The sequence below is a fragment of the Telopea speciosissima genome, chromosome 8 (genome assembly GCF_018873765.1).
Source record: "Telopea speciosissima isolate NSW1024214 ecotype Mountain lineage chromosome 8, Tspe_v1, whole genome shotgun sequence".
NCBI classification, from domain to species: Eukaryota; Viridiplantae; Streptophyta; class Magnoliopsida; order Proteales; family Proteaceae; genus Telopea; species Telopea speciosissima.
The window spans coordinates 30,053,836-30,075,087 of record NC_057923.1 but is presented as its reverse complement, the minus strand read 5'-3'; the positions used below and the strand labels follow the sequence as shown (position 1 = coordinate 30,075,087).

At 39.9% G+C, this 21,252-nt stretch overlaps 1 long non-coding RNA gene across 1 annotated transcript; it reads left to right on the top strand.

Annotated features, from left to right (window-relative positions):
• The first annotated feature begins 18 nt into the window (after positions 1 to 18).
• LOC122672715 lies at positions 19 to 20,788 on the top strand. The gene is made up of 3 exons (XR_006334464.1): positions 19 to 97; positions 17,765 to 17,775; positions 20,777 to 20,788. It is a non-coding gene; the product is annotated as an uncharacterized LOC122672715 (long non-coding RNA).
• The last annotated feature ends 464 nt before the right edge of the window (positions 20,789 to 21,252 follow it).

Genomic DNA, 21,252 nt, shown 5'->3' with positions numbered 1-21,252 from the left:
TCGCCAGCGGTGGGATCATCATCTTGTTCGAATCAAGCTGAGAAGGTTTCGAAAATCTCTATTCCTTGGCTTAGGTTCATGGATTTCTTACTGTAGTGTCTTGATTAGAGAGAGAAAGAGAGAACTTATTATATATTTGAATCGAAACTTATTAATTATTATGGCTCGATCATCTATAAATTAGTAGGAAATATAACTATAATAAGGGGATTTTGTAAATTTCCCAGACTTGAGGCCTGTGAAAGGAGCCACCAAGCTAGCTTGAGCAGGGCTGGCATGGTTGAGGGAGATAACTGTTGCCGGTGAGATTATTGAAGAAGCCATTTCCTTCTTTGCTACTCCTGATGGCTCTGATTAATCCTCTCTGTAGGAAGCTGCAATGGAAACCATAGTATATATATAGGAGTATGGGAGCTCTTAGCTAGCAATCTTCATGGAAGAATGAGGATAGACAATACCCATTCCATGACCATGCAAGGGAGGATAGAATATTGAAACCCTAAATCCCTTATCGTCTGCAACTTCATCATTGTCTTAAAAGCATGGAGTTTCACTCCACTAGCTTCTTTCTAGAATCTCTCCTTTCTTAAAAGCATGGAGTTTCCCATAGATGACTTGGAGGTTCGTATGGTGAATGTGAGCAGGAAGAAGATAAAAGCATGGAGTTTCCCATAGATGACTTGGAGGTTCGTATGGTGAATGTGAGCAGGAAGAAGAAGGAGAAGAAGGAGGAGGAGGAGAAGGGATGGTGATGGGGTGGGAGTTTTTTACAATTACCACCCCAAAAAGGGCATTTTGGTCCTAAAAAATCTGTGACAACGGCACATTGTCACGACTAACCCCCTCCGTTATGGGTCTGTAATGGTGAGGGCCAGTTAGTTATTAGTATGCAACAGGGGAGGGTAACAGTTGTTTCAAAGTTTTTTGGGGGGGTAATAATAAATATGAAAGATTTTGGGGTGGTAATTGTAAAAACCCTTTTATATAAACTAGTAAACTCACACGTGCAAATGCACGTGTAGCAATATGTGGAGAGAGAGAGAGAGAGAGAGAGAGAACATGTTGGAAGTAACAAAAACTCAGAACCCATGGATACATGTAATCCTTTAAACACATTAGATAATATCATAAAGAATAATATTTACATTTATGTCATATTATTGTATCTCTTATTTACCTGATATTATTTACATTGCCAAAGCACTTTAGTTGTAAGATGCAACTTGAAAGGGCAAGATTTTTGTGAGTACTCCTATAGTCGTATTGGATGAGTTCAAAATGGTAGGGAGTTAACTTGTTCGACAAATGTTGCATGATATTAATAGGGGTGCCCTCTCTTTCTGTCTCATGCAAATGTAAATAATATCATATTATCCATTATAATTCAAAATCTCTACGTTATCTTAGCACGGTGGGAAGAAAGTTCTTGTTGTTTCTCAATGTAGAGTTTGTGAGTTAATGAAGTTCCTCTGGCAAAGAGGAGGTGAATCATGAATGGATGTGTACAAACATTAAAGGTGAATCCATTATATGCTCAAATCCAAGCGATGACCCTTCATGCAATTGTTTATCACCTATGACAACAGTGCCTTAGTTAATTTCACCGTGCTTTTAGGGATCATCTTTTCAGGGAATGTTTTAGCTCTTGATAAGAGTTTGTATTTTTAGCCATTACAAGCAGGGATCCCTTGATACAATTGGTGTGTATGAGCTAGAGTTCATCAACAAAATGTTAAGCAAACCCAACATGGAGGCTATTAGAATTCCAATAGCGCTATAAGATGTGAAGAACTTAAACCGTTTGGTACACCCGGTGGTATCATTGGAAATTATGTTGGCATTTAATCCTCTTTGATCGAACACAGTGTTTGAATTTGCTCTATACGTAAGGAGGACTGGTACGTGTTGTGTTATTAGGTGTTGCCGCAATAGTCTCTCATGCAAGTTTACCATGAGAGAGGGAAGGAAAGAGGGGAGGGAGGGGGAAGAAGCAAAGCTGAATACCACCTGAAGATAATCATCCCCAACATGTTTTATGCGTGAAATTAATAACTCGGTTTTGCATATCTAATATCAAACTACAGAATAGTAATTCTAAGACCGATCATCTTGCATTTTGTTAGATGGCAATCTCTTTTTGTTCACTGCAGGTCCTATAAGGTCCTATAAGAGGATATAAGAAGTTTGGTGCTCAAATACTCTCTTGCCTGGATTTCTTTCAACTCCATCCCGTTCTCCTTGGCCTTTTGAACTGTTAACCTATTTTTTGAGATCTCTGATCTTTCTATGGATATGGTTTTCCAACATATCGAGAACAACAATTTTTTGCTAACTAAACTCAACTCGATGGCCTGTGAATGTAATTTAAAATATCCCTATATGTATGATCCTTGTAAAAATTTGCCATCTAATTTAAAATAACCCTATATGTATTCCTTTTTGACTATCTTGTTTTGCCTGTTAAATAGTAAAATAAAATAGCTTCTTTGAACTCATTTCAGCCACCAAAATTTTTTGTTCATTAGCTATATCAAGGACCTTAATGATTTTTGCCTCCTCATAACTTTTACCATGGAGATAGAACACATTTTGCAATCATAGAACACCTGCAGTTAGACAGTTAAAACAATACATGTATGATTCAGTTATCAATCATTTATATGACCAGATGAAAAACTTATTTTTTTTTGGTGAGAAGCAAATGAAAAACTTACCTAACATATTCCAAAGATAGTATACTAATGTAAACTAATTTTTTAAAAATGTAATAAATCTAATTCATGTCATGAGAAGCAACATACTTCCCATTTGAAGATCCATGTTGCACCTGAAACAAAGAAAAAAATCAACATCATTCACATAGAACGTGAAATAGACAAAGATCAAAATTGTTGGGAATGACCCCGATGCGTAGCGGAATTTGGATCTGGTCAATGCTTGTAGCTCATGATCAAGAGTAGGGAAGAAACAATTTCAAAATAACATTAATGGTTACCTTAGAGTCGCAAGTGAAACTCATCCTATAGATAATAGGTCTTCTAACTTATGCAAGCTTGGAGATTGAAAATCCTGTTCAACACTTTGAAGCTTGATCAATCTTTGCAAGTTGTAGAATAGCATAAATCACCAAAGCCACTTGGGTTTCACAAAACCCAATTCTCACTCACTCACGCACCACACAAGAGAGAAGGGAGAGAGAGAAAAACTTGGAGAGAGGGAGGAGCTCAAAAAATTCGTTGGAGCTTCTCTCCTCGCAACTCCAATTTGCTACTAAAGTTGAAGAAATAGAATCTCAAAAGGGATGCAATCTTTCTACTTATGGTGCAAGAGATATTCTCTTAATATCTCTTCCCATGATATAAAAAGATATTTAACCATAAATATTTTGTTCTCCCATAAAATGTCATGTGTCCAATAAACTCTTTTATTGCACATAAGCCCTTCCACTTTCCTAATATCCCATAATGAACTATAGGGTATGTACTTTAATGCTACTAATCCCAAATTCATCATGTACGTTGATCGAGAAAAAATGTGATCGTGATCGGACGATCGAAAAACTACGAAATCAAATCTCAATATATTATATATTATAATTTTTTATTGAAAATAAATTTATAAAACATTTCAAATAAACACTCGATCCAGATTTCAGTCTGACCAATCATTGACTTTCTCTCTCCTAGATATTCCCCCCAAATGGGCAGGCAGTGAATTATATGTTGAGAAACCGCTTTGCTTACAATGCAGGATCACGAATCTAGTGTACCAATTTATAGTCTGATTGGACATCAACCATTGGTTTACCAAAATCTGTAATGTTATACTGCAACAAATGGGATCTCTCACGTCAAAGGGCCATCGAGTGGCGGGTAAGTATATCACATACACAACCAGTAGCAATACATAAGATATACGTACTGGATTCTTATCTATACACGTTCTCAACATGTACCCACATCTATACATGACCATAAAATACATAGAGAAAGCTTTATTTCTTATCTTTGTCATTAAAAAGCGAGACCAAGTTTAAATTAGGCCAAGGGAAGATAATGAAATATTTTGTTAACCTTTTCAAGTACTCACTGATGTTCACAACTATTGGAATCAGGGGTTTCCAAGGTGTTTCTCTTCTTTTCTTTTCTTGGACTTGCAGTGATTAAATGCTAATTAGAGGGGGAGAGTGAGATCAAAGATCAACAGGAAAAGAGGGGCGAGAAGAGACAAAGAGAGTAAACGTAAGATGGGGAAAAAAATAGAAAAGGAAGATAAGGGAGAGTTGTGGGAAGAAAGAGGTAGACCCAAATAATGATAGAGAGAAAGTTCTACCACGTACCAAGGGAATAACCATTTAACATCAGATTTTTCTACCAAGTACCAAGGGAATAACCATCTAACATCAAACTATACATTAATATCCTTTCAGATTAATCATAATCGAGTGAAAGTTCTACCAAGTACCAAGGGAATAACCATCTAACAACAGACTTTGATTAAGATCCCTTTGTTAATTATAACCTTCTACCTATGGAGAACAGAATATGGTTCAGACATAAACTGTTGCTCTTGTAGGCTCCTGAAGCTTTTTAGAGTTTAGACCCATTATTTCACATTGCTTACATAAATTTGAAAAATCAAGACCTCATCAACATAACAGACTCCAATGCAAGTAATACCTCAGGCTATTTTTTAGCTAATGTCCTTAGAAGGATAGAGTTTAGCAATACCAAAAAAACTCAATGTCAAATAAAACTCTTTCACCATTTCGCTGATAATAATGCACACTTAGTGACACCATATTATTGCCAAACGACCCAGGGGAGATGGGGAGGAAGATGTAACCAAATTAAGGGGGATACAATAAACAAAGCAAATCGATTATTGCAATCGTCACTCATTTGAGATCAACAGGTCATCAGACAGAACCAAATACGCCAATGTAGATGTTTCTTCTCTCCTGGACCCCATTCTGGTCACGTGTTATTGACAAGCCGAAGACATTGAACCAGGGGGGCTGGTTGTTTGTCTGTATTGATAGACAGGTGCCCCTCGAGAGCCAAAAATCAAACTCTTCAGAGTCAGAGATGCATCGATTTGTTAAAAAGGAGGAGAAAGGAAGAGTGGCGGGTTGGTTAAAGGTGCTACTTTATCAATGGTTTTGCACTCAACATCATGAAGAAAGAAATAAATCCTCAACAATATATTATCGCTGACACTGTTTTGGTGGAGTTGGATTCGTCACATGCGAAACTCCAAGTGCATAGGATGCAAATTATGGTACAGCCTACAAAGTTATTTTCAGAATATCTCTATATCATTATTGGAGAGATTGGGGAAATCGATTACAACTACCCATTGTAGCAAGAGTGAACCATTGAAGAGGTTTGATCATTTGTACCTCAAGTCTGTAGCGCCATATCTTCTGCAATCCCGGTAAATTTTTTAATTTAAGAGAAAGAAAGGGGGGGGGGGGGGCGAAAGAAATGAAATATAACCCTTGATTTCTACCAATACCTCTAGGCTGAAGAATGAGTCATTTATTGTTATAACGCTAACATCTAGGAAAACCAAATCTTTCTATAAGTGTTAGATTATACGTATTTTACTATAATCAAGAAACCTTCAAGAAAACCGTGCTTTTGTGCCATTGTAGAAGAATGTAAGAGAGAGACTTAGATGTTTGCTCAATCCATACTATCTTCTCTATTCTTGAATATACATATTCAATAGCAAAACTATCTTTTCTGATTTCTTCTCTTATATTCCTATTCTGATTATTTATCCTGATTACCTTCATTATCACATGCCTGATTTCTGAATCTATTCTCTCACATATATCATGTTAAGCCGCTGCGTCTCATTGTGTGTCTTGATTGGTTACCGCTCAGTGTAAAACCTACTCATATAAATTATACACCTTTTTACTTGGTCCTGTTTTGGGGAATTATGGCTTCAAGGTCTACATTAACTTGAATTCAACAAAAAAAAAATTGAAACATAACAATAGGAAGTAACAATAGTAAATCCCATGAGATTGCTTACACACCAATGAGAACAATTTTCTGTATGGGGCATGCTGTTTTCTTTTCTAAGAATTACAATTTACAACTTCAACTTATCAAAAGGAGATGTAAAGAAGTAAAACCAACAACAAAAAAAGTTTGGGAGACCAATAACCAACATACCCATAAAATGGATGTGGGATAAATGCAGAAGTAAGATAAGTGCCAACTATAAAGGAGGAAATTGAAAAATGGGCACATTCACAAGAAACTACAAGCAGCAGTAGCAGCAACAGGTAACTATAAAACAAAAAGTAGGCCAAAGGGGTTCAATTATGTAAAAAAGAGACAAATGACTCACCCGTGACAAATAAAGGTGTTGAGAGAACAGGGGTAACACTTAAACTAACTTGGGTTGAAGTAAGTAATAGAGAATTAATTAAGTGGTCATGATTAAAAAGAAGGCATGGCACATAAACGTAATAGGAACTACGAACTTTGATTATTGCTAAATACAACACATTCTATCTTCTAATGTGTTCACAGAAATCACGTGATATCACAATAACAAAGGAAACACAATTTTCTAATAAGCTCTCCAAAGAGTCTCTTCAAATGGCTCAAACAGTATCTCTTGCAAACTGGAATTTTTCACACACAGTGACAACCATTTATCTGTGACATTTCATAGAAGTAAACCTAACAATTCTCTTAATTCACAATAAGAATCCAAACCCTGTCAAAACCAAGCAGAACCAAGCGTTACATAAGAATTACACCCAGATTCCATATTTATAACCACAATTCGAACCCTCAGTCCCAAGATGACCCTATCCATAGGACTGCAAAACCTCCCAGCCAAAATCACATACCCAAGTTCCAATAAACGATTCAACCCTACCAAAAAGGGAAAAAAAAAAAAAAAAAACAAATCTTTTTTCCTATGCACAGTTTCCTCAACAAATTAGACTCCGTCGAATTCAAGCATACCACAGAACCATAATTCATTAACTTGGCAGTTATGCCAATATTTCTAGATCCAATTGCAGATGCAACTATACTCCATAGTCCAATCTAAATAGCTAGATCAAACTCATGATCACAAGTGGCATCCAAAACCGCACATATCCAAAATACAGAAAATTTAGGAGACTAAACACAATATATGCAAGCAGATAAGCGCAAATCGAGAGAGAGAAGAAATCACACCTCTTTCAACGTTTCTTTATACAAAACCCTAGATTCCAACCCTCCGTCCCTGCAATTGAATCCAAGAAGACAACCTGCAATGAATTTAAACGAAGACCAAAACGAAATCCTAGAAAAGAGGAAAGATAACTTAAGAGAGAAGAGATTGCACATCTTTCAGAGTTTCTTTGGCAACCTTAGAATGGTGAGAGAGTATTTATGTGATGCTTCTCACGACAATATTTCGACTCAGAATACATTCTGTCTGATCAATTTTCTTAATGTATGTATGGTGGTGGTGGGATACACATACATTCGTGCCCTCTGCTTTCAGTTTGAGAGAGAATGCATGGGAGAGAGACTCGCAGGATATGCGAACATCGTGAAACAGCGGATAGATGTGGATGAGATAGTTGATTAAGCCTACCTTTGGGCATCCATGTTCGATTTGCTCTTCCAGCAACGTTTGTCATCTTGATGATGTGAACCGTAGTGTCTCCCCAGTCAAGAGGGCTCTCTTGCTTCGCATTTTAATTCACAGACTGGGTATTACAAACCCTTAACCCAGAGTTCATGAAACTACCAACGATCTCCTTTAGCAACTCTCAAAGGAACTCTCCATTAAGAGAGATTGAGGAAGCACCGAAGCATTGTAGCTTTTCAGATAGGGACACTAATGAGAGGAATTGGATTGGTGATGTTTGAAGATAGACAGACCATTTTACCATTGTAGAAAATCCATGCCAAAATTTTTTCTTTCATAGAGGATAGAAAAGGTATTGAGGTGGGTCAGGGGCACTTTTGTCAGTTGAAAAATTTGACAAAAAATGTAGAGTACGTACTTTTATAGGATACATAGATATATATTTACTTATATATTGAAGCACCACACAGACTGTTTCAGACATCGGTGCACACACAACATAGCTCATGAACTCACGACCATGACTAGGGGACTTATTCCACATCAATATGCAGACACACATCACAATTCTATAATCATCCATCAATCACAATTTACACAATTCATTCGACATTCATTTTTTTTCGTAAATCAACAACATCCACACTCATAGGCAAGTTGATTACACGCATCACAGGTCCTCATTATCAATCATATTATTTCACAATTTTCTCAATGTCACACATCTTAATAAGATAGAATTTACACATCAGTCACAATCACCAGAATGCCCATACCCACAACAATCACATCATCAATTCTCAACGTAAAATCATAATAATAAAAGTCTACATGTAGAAGCATTAGTTAACCTCTTTGCACACCTAGATAGCATTACTCGCATTCACATTCACGTAACAGTATCGCACATAATTTGACAATACAATCCAATAAACATAATTCCACACAAATATGGTAAAACTGTAAAAGGTTCCAAAGTAGAATCCAGTCATGGTTATACAAAATCAAGAATTGATAGCCACACTATAGCCACACTTGAAGTGTCGGGGTTTCTAACCCACTCGTCACCTATAATAAAATAATAATCACAAAAATCTGTTATAACATCAAAGAACCATTGATTCCACTCCCGCTGAGTCCATCATGCCCAAACAAGCAAAATGGGCAAAAACAGGGTTATCCGGACTTGCCGGATGTCGATCCAATTGTCTCTGTTTGTTAAAACCTGTACATAAAGATTCCTTTCATCCGGAATCGACGGCAGATTTGCTGGGTCGCCGGGAAGATTTGGGGATTTTTGGAGGGTTTCTTATCCAAACCCAAAATCATGAAGTATACCAGCAATTTACCCTATGATCTACTATACCAAAGACTCAAAACATAAATCCAACAAAGAATGAAATACATTTTAGGTTTTCTAAGCATTTGCCGTGTTTTCCCTTCATCACAACCCTAAATTCGAGAATCTTCTAACCCCTTTCGAATCCTTGGTATGCAAGGCTGCATCTAAATGAAAAAGCATCTAAGTAACATAACCGTAGCCCTAATTTGACCATACTATAGGTTAGTGAGTGTTGGAATCAAATTGAAATGGGTTCATGGGGTGAACCATGGACCGGTTCACTGGTTCAAGGGTTAGACTTAAGAAGGGAAAATGTTAGGTTAGTGCTCATTATGAGCCATTAAGAGAGAACCTTAGAAGAGGAGAAGAGAAATGGAAAAACCCTACCTTTTTTCTTTTTGATGATAAAAAGAAATTTATTAAATACAGAGAGGGATATACATAAGCATTGTTTGTTTCTTGAGCCTTTTTAGCTAAGTTAGACACCACCAGCGAACAAAATGGATCCCCCTTATAGCTAAAACTCAAATCCTGCCCTATAGAGTTAATATCCAAAAAATAGTGTAAGAGCGGTCAAGGCCAAGGCTTTGTAGTTGGAGATGGAAGAAAATCGGAGATCTGCCAATTCGAGCACCACACTTCTTTCACCTTCAACCCTAAAAGTCGAGCATGCTCGAGAGCAATACGAATACTAAACAACTCTGGCTCCAAAGGACGAGAAGTTTTGATTGAAGCAAGCAAAACAAACTTGCCAATTAGCAAAAAAAAGGTAAGACCATCCAGCTGAACCTACTCCAGAGATCTGGTATCCTGCACAAATTAAAACAGGGAAATTGAAGATTGGCAAATGAGAAAGAGTAGCTAATGTAACAACCTCCTCAGTTGGACAAAATAAATCATGGGAAGAAAATGAGAGGGGGGGGGGATAATCCCAAATCTGATATCCATATTTCAATTTTTTTCACAACCCATACTGGATCTGGCTTCTCTAGTCCATAAACAACTTTGTTTTGAGCCGACCATATAGAGTAACAAGTAATAATAAAAACCTCAAAGAACCAAGTTAAAGATTGTTTATCCAGCTTAAACTTAAACAGAAAAGAGAGGCCGAAGTTGTCCAAAGAGGAATGAGACAAGTACTCAGTTCTCAATCCCAATGGACCAGCAACCCAAATATTAACCCAATCACATGAAAGGAATATGTGCCAGTATGATTCCACACAATTTCCACAAAGAGCATAGTAGGGGTCGATTGGAAGCCATTTGGATAGAGTTGCCTTGATTGAAAGTCCTGCATTTAACACACGCCAGAAAAAAGATTTAAATTTGGGATGTAACTAAAGCTTCCAAAAGAATTTCCACCAGCTGGAAAGATAAAGATTATGGCTAGGAGTTAAGCAAGTCAAAGATCTAGTAGCAAGTTTAGTACTGAGAATACCATTCTTGGCCAAAGTACACCACCAACTATCATCAGAATCTGACAAATTAATCTTATGAATATGGAAAGAAACTTCCTTTGGAAGTGTAGCATCAAGGAGACTAGAATTTCACACAGAGTGAGATAAATTTGTCAAATTTGTCTGTATGTCTCCGAGTATCTATCGATATCGGGATAGAATACTCAGGAAGAGATGGGATCCAAGGATCAGTCCAGAAGAAGGTAGAAGAACCCTACCTTGGAAGGTGGAATCCAGTGGAATAGCCCTTTTGAGCAAGGATCTACATGGAAAATACCCTCCATTACTCCAAGGAGGTCGTACAACCCTATTGCTATGGTTCATTTTTCGTTTTAAGGAAGATCTAGAGGTAATGCCACTCTAAAACCCTTTGGGTTTCTAGCCTAGACTTTAGGTTTTGGATTCTACACGTAGAAGAGACTATTAAGGTTGTATTTCATCCTTTTCACAGCCTTGATTTGTGGAGCAAACGAAGGGGATCGAAGGAGCTAGATTTGGGACTTCAAGGAGTGATAAACCTAAGGTATAATCATTAAAACCCTAGTTTAGATTAAATGTTTTGAATGATTGGAGTTCTAGAAGGTTTAGGATGCTAGATTTAAATGGTTTGTAGCCACATTTAGGATGATTTGGAATTGGGTGTAGAAAACCCCAAAAATACCCAAAATCCTAAGGGTGAATACTCTTCTCGGCTTGTTTTCCCAATCATCTGGTGAGTCCAAAAAACTCACCGGCAATCCGGTAAAACCCACAAGAGACTCCAATTGAATGGAATCTTTGATTCTTGCCTAAAATCAAACAACAAAATACTCTTGGATTGCAATCCGAAGAGCCCAGTTGGGAGCTTGGCAAATGTCCGTCGATCCGTCAGAAGCCACCAATGAAAACGGCAGGATTTCGGTGAGTCCGGTTCACCCTTGTTTGGTGCTTTTTACCTGTTTTGGCGAATGAATTCCAATGGGAATGAAACCATGGACTTTATTTATAGGTTGTAATATACTTTTGGTGCCTTTTTATTACAGGTGAATTATAGTGACTACACCTCAAGAGTTTGAGGTAGATAATCATACTTGTGTAAGGTAATCATATCATCTCCATGGTTGCCCATGGGAAACTGTGAATGTCAAATAAAATTGAGAGGGGGGCGGGTGAATCTGTTATACCCGCACCTGAGATCCTAATATTTTATTATTATCCTTATCACGTGTAGCTGGTGTTGCCATGTATGTCGATGAGCTGTTCGCGATGGTTGTCAAGCTTAGTCACAAAAGATCATTGACTATGATATGGGTTTGCCTATCGAGGAAAGATTCCTCAACCGGGAGTGGGGGAAATTCATCGATGCTGACTTCATCGACTATCCTCCTAGTACAAGTCCCAAGAGCAAGGAGTATCGGAAGGCACACCCTGTGTCGTGCCATATCGACACTTCGTCTCACGACGAGGTTAGTATCGAAGTGAGGAAGCTCTTCGGGATCACAGAGGACACACCATGACGGTTGAGGGGTAATTTACTGATCCTATTCATACTTGTACATCCTCCCCACTATGACCTTAAAGTGCGGGCCAAGGCCCAGAGACCTTTCTTTGTGTGTTCAGCCCTTTTAGTTGGAACGGATTCACGAATGCACCGGACCCATTGTTGGTGGGTTATGTTAGTTAATCCATTCGTACTGTTGTGTGTTTGTGTTATTTTCCTTGTGTTGGACCGACGTGCCAGTGTCCCGGACATGATGGCTATGTCCCCAAACATGGTGGACCCCATCCTTAACCTCCTTAGTGTAAGTGGGCTATGTGGGTGGGCCCACAAGACTTTTAATGTGTTAGAAATGAATCATGGACTTAGGACCCCAAACCAAACAGGCCTTAAGTGGGCAAATTACTATAAATAACTTCACTTAGCCATTCATTGGCTCATTACTACCCTACCAACCAAAACCATGAGAACAAAGGGAGAAGTAAAGAAAGAGAAGGAGAAAAGAAGAAGGTGGAGGAGAGGGGTTTGCTACTTGGAGGGTTTCTAGTGGGTTCATCCTTGCATAGGTAAGTACTCACTCATTCTCTCTATCCCTCCTCTCTACTAATGAAGATTTATGGCATTTGTGGTGTTTGGTCCTAGCCGAGGGTTCCATTTGGAACCCAAGGTTGTTAATGGACTCCTACCTTTGCTCATATATGAGTTAATGCTCATCAATGGACAACTACTTACCCTGTTTAGACTTCCCCCAAATAGACTTATGAGCTTTAACCTAGAAATGGAAACCTTGGAGGGATCCAACCTATGAATCCCTAGGACCAACCTTAGGCTAGGTCATTGTGACCTTAATGAGCCTTGCTGTGCTCGTATCCAAGCCATAAGACTGTAATGTACATAGGAATTTAGGTTGGAAAAGAATAACATAAGGAATTTCTATTCTGCCTTGAACGGATTCACGATCGGACCCAGGCATCGGGCCTCTGTTCGAGAATCCATTCCATGTAAATGGGTTAAAACTGAACAATTGGCTTGGGCGGATCCTCAGACGAACCCAAGGTTCTGCCTTTGTTCGAGGTTCCGTCCGAATTATTATAGCTTATGTTTCTCTTAACTGAGGACGGATTCTCCAATGGATTCACAGAGGTTGGTTACTTCCGTGAATCCGTTTGACCCTTTTTGGGCTTTGTTAACGTGTAACTCTTGGGAACTCCTTATGAGACCCACCTACACTCTTCTAGTTATTGTTCATGCATCCCTAGGCCATCTAACTAGTACGGTGGAACGTGTATCGAAGCAACCTTATCTAGACACAATGAACTATACGCGGATTATTTGTAAGTGGGTTTAGGTTGTTTACTATTAATTACACATATATTATGCTACCTACATTATCATTCAAGCATGATTGCATATTTACATATTATTCTTACTTGATGAATGATGATGATGATGATGATGTGGATTGTGTTGGGTTACGGTGCTGGGAAGTATCGGTATCAGAACCCCAGAATTATGTGATCTAGTAATTCCATGTCGTTCTTGCTTGTATACTCCGTGTTGTGCTGGTATCTGGGTGTTAGATGGAATGGGACGTTGATACACCCGGAATACCTCTCGACACGATAAGATTCATGTAGTATATCTGTGGTTAGGTTCAGTTCCTCATGCTACGACCCTTAACAACAGGGGTTTAGGTGTTGGGTAGCTAGGGCACCTGCCGCCTGTAGAGAGTTTAAGAGGCTAGGCTAGGGGTAATCATTGGTTATCAAGGTCTGCCTCTGGGTGATATGATGCTACGGCCGATGCGGGCCCCAAGGTAATAACTGAGGTTTCCCTGTGGCGAGAATAGAAGGACCCACTGTGTCTCCCGAGTTATTGTAGTAGCATATACCCTTGACTTAGAATTCTTTGATAGGTGGTAAATTATTAATAATTTCATGTACCATGGACTATTTGTGATTTCTATGTGTTTGTGCATCCCCATCTCCTCACTGGCTTAGTGGAGCTAACCCCCTTTGTGTACACTCTTTTAGATGTTTCTGTAGGTGATGTCTATCTTGCTGGACTCGAGGTACAGACCTCGGAGTATGATGATATTGGTGCCGAGGACCTAGAGGCTATGATTGAGGAGCACGACGATGGATGTCCTTGTGACGACTGTGCCTATGGACAATATTGATGTTGGGACTTGTTCCCTTTTTTATTCTTTTGGGGCTTCAACCCTTGTATTAACATTGTTGTTATACTTTATATTTTGACTAGTTACATTATGGTCAATCAGAAACACTATTATAACTTTATTGTATCACTTAGTTGATTGAATATGATGTTACTATTTCCTAAACGCTTCCGCTTGAATATTGATCCTTAAAAATGTAATATTGTTTCCTTTTTCGCACTCTGATGTTAATGTAAATTGATATTAGTTTATGGCTGTGGCTTGGGACACTATATCTATGATCCTAATACGTTATTAGGATGACACGTGTCATCCTAGTCACACCTTTTATTGTAGTTTATCCCTTATTGGTATCAGAGCCTGATGCTCTGCACTAACCACAGTCTAGCGGAGACTTCTAATTTACTCTACATAAATAGGATCTAAATTAAAAGTTGTCAACAAGAATAATTGGATTGTGTGTAAACCTAGGGAGAAGACTAGCTAAGTGTGAAGGCCGATGACAATAATAAATAATAAGAACAACAGTAGAAAGAAAAGACTTATAAGCCCGTTGCATTATAATCGACTGTTTAAATACATAAACCTCCCTTAGAGGTGAGAACATTATTCAAAAACAGATTACAAAATTTCAGCTGAACCTATCAAGTTCTTACATAGACTGAGATATAAAATTTAAAAACAACAACAACACTAAAATAATCAAAAAGATAACTTGTGGTGCTATGGAGTCTAGTCCTCCATTTCATCATTATTGTCCTCCTCCTCATCATTGCCTTCATAGTACAGATAGGCATTGATGTCGTGGATGTCTTTCTCGATCCTCTCAAATTGCCTGTCATGAGAGGCGAACTACCCTCTCATGTCGGTAAATCCTTGGGCCACGGTATTGCCCAACTATCCAACCGCAGCCCTCACTGCACTTATGTCCATGCCGTGAGAAGGGGCAACTAAAGTGGAAGCACTAGTTGTCATGCCCCCTATCCCGATAAGGGATCAACTACAATAAAAGGTGTGACTAGGACGACATGTGTCATCCCAATAAGCTACAAGGATCACAGATACAGTGTCCTAAGCCACAGTCATAAACTAATATCAATTTACATTTACATCAGAGTGTGGAAAAGAAAACAATATTACATTTCTAAGGATCAATATTCAAGCGGAAGTGCTTAGGAAATATTTACATCATGTTCAATCAACTAAGTGATACAATAAGGTTATAACATTGTTTTTGACTGACCATAACATAACTACTCAAAATATAAAGTATAACAATAATGTTTATACAAGGGCTCAAGCCCCCAAAAGAATAAAAAGGGAAACTAGTCCCAACATCAATACGGCCCCTAGGCACGGTCATCACAAGGACATCCATCGTCGTGCTCCTCGTCACAGCCTCTAGGTCCTCAGCACCAATATCATCATATGCTAAGGTATGAATCTCGAGTCCACCAAGATAGACATTACTTACAGCAATATCTAAAAAAGTGTACACAAAGGAGGTTAGCTCCACTGAGCCAGTGAGGGGATGGGGATGCACATACACAGAAATAACATAGTCCATGGTACATAAAATTATTAATAATTTACCACGTATCACACAATTCTAAGTCAAGGGTATATGTTGCTACAATAACTCGGGAGACACTATGGGTCCTTCCATTCTCATCACTGGGAAACCTTAGTTAGTACCTTGGAACCCATGTCAGTCGTAGCCTCATACCACCTAGAGGCAGACCCCGATAACCAATGACTACCCCTGGCCTGGCCTCTCAAACTCTCCACAAGCGACAGGTGCCCTGGCTACCCAACACCTAAACCCCTATTGGTAAGGGTGGTAGCATAGGGAACTAAACCTAACCACAGATAAACTACATGAATCCTATCATGTCGAGATTTATTTCTAGTGTATCAACATTCCATTCCATCTAACACCCAGATACTAGCACAACACGATGCTTATAGGCAAGAATGACATACAATTATAAGATCACATAATTCTAGGGTTTCGATGCTGGTACTTCCCGGCACCGTAACCCAACACAATCCATATCATCATCATCATCATTCTTCAAGTAAGAATAATATGCAAATATGCAATCATGCTTGAATGATAATGTAGGTAGCATGATATATGTGTAATTAATAGTAAACAACCCAAACAGTCACCCAAACCCACTCTCCAATAATCCACGTGTAGTTCATTGTGTCTAGAAATGGTTGCTTCGGTACACATTCCTCCGTACTAGTTTGATAGCCTAGGGATATGTGAACAAGGGTTAGAAGAGTGTAGGTGGGTCCCATAAGGAGTTCCCAAGAGTTACAGTCAGCAAAGCCCAAAAGAGGCGAACAGATTCATGGAAGTAACCCACCTCTATCAATCTGTTAGAGAATCCGTCCTCAATTAAGAGAAATAAAAGCTACAAAAATTCGGACCGAACCTCGAACAAAGGTAGAACCCTGGGTCTGTCTAAGGATCCACCTAGGCCAATGGTTTAGTTTTAACCCATTTACATGGAACAGATTCCCGAATGGAGACCCAATGCCTGGGTCCGGCTGTGATCCGTTTCGAGGTAAAATAGGAATTCCTTAAGTTATTATTTTCCAACTTAAATTTCTATGTGCATTGTAAACTTATGGCTTAGAGAAGATCATAGCAAGGCTCATTGAGGTCACAATGACCTAGCTTAAGCTTGGTCCTAGGGATTCATAGGTTGGATCCCTCCAAGGTTTTCATTTCTGAGTTAAAGCTCATAAGTCTATTTGGGGGGAGTCTAAACATGGTAAGTAGTTGCCATTGATGAGCATTAACTCATATTTGAGCTAAGGTAGGAGTCCATTAACAACCTTGGGTTCCAAATGGAACCCTACGCTTGGACCGAACTCCACAAATGCCATAAATCCTCATTAGTAGAGAGGAGGGAGAGAGAGAATGAGTGAGTACTTACCTATGCAAGGATGAACCCACTAGAAACCCTCTCCTCCACCTTCTTCTTTTCTTCTTCTCTTTCTTTACTTCTCCCCTTGTTCCCACGGTTTTGGTTGGTAGGGTAGTAATGGCCAATGAATGGCTAAGTGAAGTTATTTATTGTAAGTTGCCCACTTAGGGCCTGTTTGGATTGGGGTCCTAAATCCATAATTCATTTCAAACACATTCAAAGGTTTGTGGGCCCACCCACATGGCCCATTTACACCAAGAAGGTTAAGGATGGGGTCCACCATATCCGGGGACATAGCCATCTTGTCCAGGACACGGGCATGTGGGTCCCACATAAGGAAAATAACACAAACACACCAGAGTACGAATGAATTAACGGACGTAATCCACCAGTAGTGGGTCCGTTCGTGAATCCGTTCTGGCTAAAAGAGCTTTACAGACAAAGAAAGGTCTTCGGGCCTTGGCCTGCACTTCAAGGTCATATAGGCAGGGATGTACAAGTATGAATAAGGTCAGTAACTTACCCCTCGATCGTCATAGTGTGTCTTTTGTGATCCTGAAGACCTTCCTCACTTCTATGCTAACCTCGTCATGAGACGAAGTGTCGATATGGCACCACACAGGGTGTGCCTTTCGATACTCCTCGCTCTTAGGACTTGTACTAGGAGGATAGTCAGTGAAGTCATCATCGACGAATTTTTCCCACTCCCAGTTGAGGAATCTTTCCTCCATGGGCAAACCCGTGTCATAGTTAATGATCTTGTGATCGGGCTTGACAACCATCATGAATAGCTCACCAGCATACATGGTAGTACCAGCTACACGCCACAAGGATAATAATAAAATATTAGGATCTCAGGTGCGGGTATAACACCACCCCTACAGTCCGAGGTGGAACTCATCATCCTGAATGTCCTCATCCTGGCCTGCCTCAGGAATGACTGGCTCTCCATCACTGTAAGCATTCGATCCAAGTCCCATCCTCGTGATGGTGTTGAAGCTGAAGGCCTGCTCAGTTGTTGTCACCCTCTCCTCATTAGTGAAGTCCATTCCAAAGTGTGCGAAGATCTGGGTCAGCAGTCTTCCGTAAGGTAAGGATACCTTATGCCGAGGAGTTATTATAACCTAGGCCATGTTCATGATGATGGCTTATGGCAGGCAAGTTCTCTCACCAATGTAGAGCTAGTGAGCTAAGAAGGCCACAAAGATAGATGGCTCAGTAGGGTCCCCTGCCTTGGGCAGCAGATTTGTCTGTACAAATTGACTCAGTACTCTCTGGGATGGGCTGAACTCAGTCTCATTGACTCGAATGTCGTGGCGGTTGTTGGTGAGTATCTCGTAGAGGGTCTTATAGGCATCAAAAGTCATTAGGCTATAAGGATCCCTCCCTGTTGCCATGTAGATCCTCTCTCCTTGAGAAGAAACCCCAAGGATAGTCCCCAACTCTGCCTCATCGAAGGAGATGGGCACCCCTTTCACAAAGGAGGTGATCCGGCTTCGCACTTCTCCTTCATGGAGGATGACCATGTTGGCATAGAAATACCTCACCAGTTTGGGGTAGCAGTATAAGGGGGTGCCAACATTGCACTCCACCCTAGTGGCTCGAACCTCTCAGTAACTCCGTAAGCTCTCAGTTTAGGCAATATGATGTCCCTGCCCAATACAATTGGCCTATTATGGAAATGGCCATTGTATAGGTTCACCACCTCGGCTGAGATGAACCAGTTGGCATCAAACTGGGGGAGGTAGGAGAGCTGGAGCATTCCTTTGTCTTCTCACCATGTTGACTGTCTACCAACACACAAGAAAATCAAAAGCAAGGAAATATTGAGGTTAATTAAATAAAACTCAAGTCATTAATCACTAACTTGGGATAACAAGTGGAATGGGATAAATCAAAGGCTCAAAGGCCTATCAATCAACCCTTCCCAAAAATACAGCAACTAGGAAGTTTTAAACTCCCTTACAAATTTAACACAACAAAGGAGAATTTAAACCCTTAATAAACCTAAACAAATGTGTTTGAGTATAATTGACTACAACCAATAATCAAAGGCAATTCACAGACTATTATGTGAATTTTTCCCCTCATAACCAAGAGAAAATTTGAAGAAACCTAACAAGAGTGAGGCTTGTGTCCAAATCCTAACCTAGGAACTATTTGAACAATCCAAGAGCATGCTTAGATATAATAGGCACACAAATCACATGTAGAAATGGGGGTAAACAAGAGAACATTCATGCTTCTATGCTGTTTTTCCCCAAAAATAATAAAAATAATTTGATTTTGAACTTGATTATTCAACCCTTGTATGTATTTTTTATTGGTGGTGTTATGTGAAGTTTTGCACACTTGAATGACTTTAATAGAATTAAATAATCACCCCATAAGCATCTCTTCATACCCCCATAAATACAGCAAAAGGAAAGAGAAGAAAATGCACAAAACCTAGAAACTTAGAGTTGGAGAATTTCTGTAAAACCGAGGAAGAGGAAGAGAACCTTACCTTGGACCATTGGATGTGGAAATCCTCAAGTTGGAGCTCTCAAAGTCCAAGTCTTAAGGTGGAAGCACGAACGGAACCACACCTCTCCTCTCCTTGCTCTGGTTTATGGCTAGACAAAAGAGAGCAAATGATTTTTAAACTTCACAAAAACAGCCCTTTTATAAAATCCGTGAATGGATTAACAGACGGACCTAGGTATCGGGACTCCGTTCGATAATTCGTTCAGTTTATTGGTTGAGGATTTGAGTTTTTGGCTTGGGCAGATTTACCAACAGACCCACGGTAGTGGGTTACGTCCGAGAATCCGTCCAGTATATTGGTTCTGTACTTGGGTTTTGGTTGGAACAAATTTACCAACGGACCCATAGTATTGGATCCATTCAAGAATCCGTCCCGATTATTGAGGCTACTATAATGCTTTACTGAGAATGGATTTACGGACGGATTCACAGGAGTGAGTTACATCCAAGAATCCGTTCGTACTAAAACTGGTTTTGGACTGTTTTCTTTAGTATCTAGTATGATTAACACCCATAATAGGAACCGTTCCCCTTCTCGAGATGATGTTGGAGATGCCTCGAACATGGTTTTACTGGTACCACCTCTAGTCAACAATAATGCAGATGTTGCCGCATTGTTGGGTAACATGATCCGGTCCATGCAGCAAGAACATGGAGATGCACAACAAGAACAACTTATGTTCATGCAGACCATGACTGCACAATTCAGGAGATTGGTAGGGAAAGGCAACAAGTGCCCCCTCCAGTGCAAGTGGCTCCTCCACCACCAGCCCCTACAGCTGCTACTACACATGGTACTCCACCTCCGGCCCCTACTTCTGCCGAAACTCTTTTGTCATAAGTGGTGCCAATTACTCCTCCCCTACTCCAGAAGCTCCTCAAGTCCAAACTGTAGCACCAGCTTGGGCCGATGCCTCCCAATTGTCCAAAAATTCCAGAAGCATCGCCATCCAATCTTCTATAAGCTAGCTCATAATTCTTTGTTTATGGCAACTTGGATCAGGGATCTAGAATGGATCTTTAATGTTCTCCAATGCAGTGACTTAGATAAGATCAAATGTGCCCTGTCCCAACTTTAAGGCGACGCCGATGCATGGTGGCGCTCCTCTAAGGAGAACTTTTGGGCCAAGTACCCTAATGCTACTTGGGCATAGTTCACCGAGGCCTTCCTTGAGAACTATTTCCCTCGAAACTTATGTGATAAGAAATAAGCTGAATTTATGAGCCTGAGGCGAGGGTCCAAATCGGTCCTTGAGTACCAACAGACATTCAAGGACCTATTTTATTTTTCTCTAGTGCATATGAAGCCCGAGAATGTCAAAGCAAGAAGATTTGAGAGGGGGCTGAGGCCCAATATTAGTACTCATGTGGTGCTGCATAACTACCCTACCTATGCAGAGGTGGTTTAAGCCGCCAAGGTAATCGAGGATCAGCAAAGGGAGAACTACAGGGCCATACAGGCTGGAAATAGGCCCATGGGTTCTTCTAGTTTCAAGGGGCCCAGCAAATTCTAGAGGAGATCTAACTCCATTACCTCCCCAACTCAATACCGCAGACCTGAGGCGGCACAGGCACCCAAGGCAGCTTCAGCACCTCATTATGGCACTCAGACCCTTACATGCTATAATTACAATAAGATCGGACACATGATTAGGGATTTCCGACGTCCTCGACAAGGATGTCCTACTGCTACTCTTCTTCCCAAGGCTCCC